Consider the following 4,788-nt stretch of genomic DNA (forward strand, 5'->3'; position numbering starts at 1 on the left):
TCTATGTGATTCCTGTACTAGGACCTCCCTTCTTTCTCCAAATTAGGGAAGAATTCTTTAATTACTTCACTAAAAAGGCCTTCTAATCCATCCTCTCTTTCCATGTCTTCAGGAACTCTTAAGACCCTTATGTTGGGCCCCGTGATAGTATCCCATAAATCTCCAACACTATTTTTAGTTTTCTCATTTCTTCTTCTTCTTCTTCTTCTTCTTCTTCTTCTTCTTCTTCTTCTTCTTCTTCTTCTTCTTCCTCTTCCTCTTCCTCTTCCTCTTCCTCTTCCTCTTCCTCTTCCTCCTCCTCCTCCTCCTCCTCCTCCTCCTCTTCTTCTTCTTCTTTTGGTCTGACTGTAAAAGTTCCAGCAATTTGTCTTCTACCTCAGATATTCTTTCTTCTGCCTCACCACATCTGTTGCTAAGGCTTTCCACCTCATTTTTTTTTTGACAGGTAGAGTTATGGACAATGAGAAAGAGACAAAGGTCTTCTTTCCATTGGTTCATTCCCCTAATGGCCGCTAAGGCTGGCACTGCGCTGATCTAAAGCCAAGAGATGGGTGCTTCCTCCCGGTCACTCATGCGGGTGCAGGGATCCAAGTGCTTGGGCCATCCTCCACTGCCCTCCCGGGCCACAGCAGAGAGCTGGACTGGAAGAGGAGCAACCAGGACTAGTACCCAGTGCCCCAATCGGGACTAGAACCCAGGGTGCCAGCGCCACAGGCAGAGGATTAGCCAAGTGAGCCATGGCACCGGCTGTCCACCACATTTTTATTTGATTCATTGAATTCTTCACTTCCAATATTTCATTTTGATTTATCTTGAAGATCTCAATTTCATGTGAAAAATGTTCATTTATGTCATCTATGGATTTCTTCTGATTACTTCTAAGTAATCCAGTGATCAATTTTTTGAAATCTATTTCTGGCATTTCTTCAACATCTTTCTTCATTTTCACATTCTACTGTTGAAGTGTTGCTGTGTTCCTTTGGAGGCATCATATTGTCTTCCTGATTCTTATTTCTTGAGTTGCTGCATTTATTTGGGGGCATTTGTGGAGATAGTTCTTGTTGTTGGTGTTTTCCCTCATGATGGCTTTGATCTCTGATCTGTAGATTAGTAAAATGTCTGCTATTTCAGTGACTACCCTGAGGTGTGTGCTGAGTGTGGCCAGGGAGCTTTGTTCAGTGCTCCAAAGTGAGGGGAGTGTCCAAGGAAACACTCAGATTTAGTGTGGTAAATCTCTTCTTTTTTTTTTTTTTTTCCTCAGAGGGGAGGATTAATCTGCTCCTTCCTCTGAGGAGACCAGTGCCTGGTTGCTAGCCCCGGTGGGCATAATATTCATTTGCACTGCCACAAGAACCACACAAAGGATCTGTGCAGTCCTTGGTGTGAGTATGGATCCCTCAGCAATGACCCTCATCAGGGAATCCTGGGGCCCTAAGCATGTGGAGCCACCCACAGTGAGTATCTAAAGGCCCAGCCACACCCTACACCCTCACACACTGCAGCCACAGTATTTTCAGAGTCCCAGCACAAAAGGCTCCCACAGTCATGAGTACCAAGCCCCCTGTCAATTCTCCCAGCCAGACTCAGAAGTCTTCACTCAGCTGGTTGCTGGGTGTGAGGACATGAGCTAGCATAGCTGTTATGTATATACAAAATGGGCCTACTCTCTCACAGCTAGTTACAGGACACTGGTGCTGGGTGGTCAGTCAGGAAAGAGAAATGTGCCCCCTTCTTTTTCCTTCCATATTGGCAGGTACACTGTCCCCTACAGGGCTCCAAGTCATATTCACTCCAGGTTCTTCAGCAACTTTATCACCAGTGGCTTGAGCTGCTGCTGTCTCATCTCACTCTCCAAAGCTAATGTTGAGGCTTTTGGCTGCTGGGCTGCTTAGCTGGGCATGTCCACACTCTCCTTGTAAATCCATAGTGTCCCTCTCATTTGCCTCAAGATTCCTCTGCTGTTTTCTCCCTAACTCTGCCCTGAGATTGGACTCTCTCCACATGTTTTTAACTATCTTCCCCTAGAGTAGAGCAGTAAGTGCCCTCCCTATGCTTCCATCTTGGTCCAGACTCTAATGACATTTTCATTATGAAACGTCCCTCTTCTTCCTTGGGAACATTCTATATAAAGTTGACATTTCTGATTTTAATAGAGCCATTCTATTTCCTGTGCCTAGTGATTGCATATTACAAATTTTCTTTAAGACACTTTTATCGGGTCACTTTTAGTGTCCTTATATTTAAAGTAGCAGTTTTTAAAAAGAATTTAAATTCCTTTTTTTAAAAAGATTTTTATTTATTTATTTTGACAGGTAGAGTTACAAACAGTGAGAGAGAAACAGAGAGAAAGGTCTTCCTTCCGTTGGTTCACTCCCCAAATGGCCGCTACGGCTGGCGCTGTGCCAATCCGAAGCTAGGAGCCAGGTGCCTCTTCCTGGTCTGCCATGTGGGTGCAGGGGCCCAAGCACCTGGGCCATCCTCCACTGCCCTCCCGAGCCACAGCATAGTGATGGACCAGAAGAGGAGCAGCCGGGACTAGAACCCGGTGCCTATATGGGCTGCTGGCACCACAGGCGGAGGATTAGCCAAGTAAGCCATGGTGCCAGCCCCTAAATTCCTTTTTAAAGACATTTATTTTATTTGAAAGAGAGAGTTACAGAGAGAAGAAGAAGAAGAAGAAGAAGAAGAAGAAGAAGAAGAAGAAGAAAGAGAGAGAGAGAGAGAGAGAGAGAGAGAGAGAGAGTGTCTAACATCCACTGGTTCATTACCCTAATGGCTGCAACAGCCAGACTGGACCAGGCTGAAGCCATGATCCAGGAGCTTCCCATGTGGGTGGTAGGGGCACAAGTACTTGGGTCATCTTCTGCTACTCTCCTAGGTACACAGCAGTGTCTTTGATATAATTTGGGTTTGCAGCCACCACAGTAGTTGTAAGTCAACTGCTGCTTCTCTTCTGATGATAGGAAGCAGGGATAAAATTATCAGACAAGGATCTTTTTTTTTTGTTTTGACAGGCAGAGTGGACAGTGAAAGAGAGAGATACAGAGAGAAACAGACAAGGATCTTGAATAGAGATGGTAAATGTCAATATTTTGAATGTTAAAAATTATTGTTATAGATTATTTCTATCTATATGTTTTTGGGTACATATCAAAAAGTCTATAGAAAAATATAACTTTGAATATAAAAAATATGAGTATTTCAAGTGGTTAAAATTCATGGAGACTGAAGATTTGTTTTCCTTGTGGGGATATATCATTTCTCTTACATACTTAGATATTCAAACTCATTGTCTTTATTTCTATATGATATGATACTACATTGGAAAAAAAAATCTTCTTTTTTAACAGGTCCAATTTAAAAATCTTCTTTTTTAGCAGGTCCTATTTATCTTACAATTATTCCGAACTCACATACAAAATCACAACAGTGATCAAGTTTAAATTTGCATATGACTATTTTGAACAGAAAGATATATACTTGAAAGCATCTATTTTATCAGTTGTTAACAGAATACACATTCTAACTAATTATAAAATATATTGTTTTAGATTAACAAATATTTTCTAAGCTTCTGCCTTAAGTTTACTTGCCCTTATCTTTAGGTGTCTATAATGGCTCCAGTAAATGAATTCTTTTTTAAAAGATTTATTTATTTATTTGAAAGGAAGAGCTACAGAAATAGACAGAGGGAGAAGGAGAGGGAGAGGGAGAGGGAAAGGGAAGGGGAGAGAGAGAGAAAGAGAGAGAGAGGTCTTCCATCCGATGGATCACTTTCCAATTGGCCACAATGGCCAGAGCAGTGCTGATCCGAAGAAAGGAGCCAGGAGCTTCTTCCAGGTCTCCCACGTGGGTTTAAGGACCCAAGGACTTGGGACATCTTCTACTGCTTTCCCAGGCCATAGCAGAAAGATGGATTGGAAGTGGAGCAGCCAGGTCTTGATCCGGCACCTATATGGGATGCCAGGGCTTCAGACCAGGGCGTTAACCCACTGAGCCACAGCATCAGCCCCAAGCCTTCTCTTAATAACACTGACAACATAAAAAGTGTCATTTCAGTACATAAGAGATTATTTTGCTAAGGAGGTAGCTGGAAAATATTGGGATTTGAGGGAAAATAGAGGCATACATTTTAGGGAAAATGTATAGCTGGTGCCTGCAGCCATCAGAATATATTTTTCCCAATAATTTTTTATTAATGACATCAGCAAAGATCTGAAGATGGTAATTTTTAGATAATTTCCAACTCTTATCTTCAATAAATGATTTTATATATACTTATATATATGAAAATATATATATATATACGGGGCTTCAATATAGAAAAAAGAGAAAAGAAACAAAAGAAATTGTAGCTTTGGATTATTTGCAGTGGAGTAGCTCATACATTTTCTAGGGGATGGCTAAAATTATCCCTGCAGCAGCAGTCAAATACTAAGCTTCTTTCATATTATGGGAGGACAATTGTACTCATACTACAAAGTACCTTGAGATCAATCCTGGGATATAAATACTTAGCATATATGATCTTGTATTAAAGCTGTATTTTGTAAGAATAATCTATCAAGGAAAACTTGGCCCCCTTCACTATAGTCAATGAATGAGGACTGAGCAAAAAAATCAAAACCTTAAATAGGTTTAAACATAAGGATTTCTATATTCATATATAACTTGGTCATTCTATGGGACTAATTAAGTTTTAACCAGAACACAGAGTGGAAAGGAAAATTATTGCCTGATAAACTCATAAATTCAAAGAAGCAAAGGGGATAAAAGGAACAGAGAAAG

The sequence above is a fragment of the Oryctolagus cuniculus genome, chromosome 5, assembly GCF_051225735.1.
Source record: "Oryctolagus cuniculus isolate XC-2025 breed Fujian yellow rabbit chromosome 5, ASM5122573v1, whole genome shotgun sequence".
In the NCBI taxonomy this organism is placed as follows: domain Eukaryota; kingdom Metazoa; phylum Chordata; class Mammalia; order Lagomorpha; family Leporidae; genus Oryctolagus; species Oryctolagus cuniculus.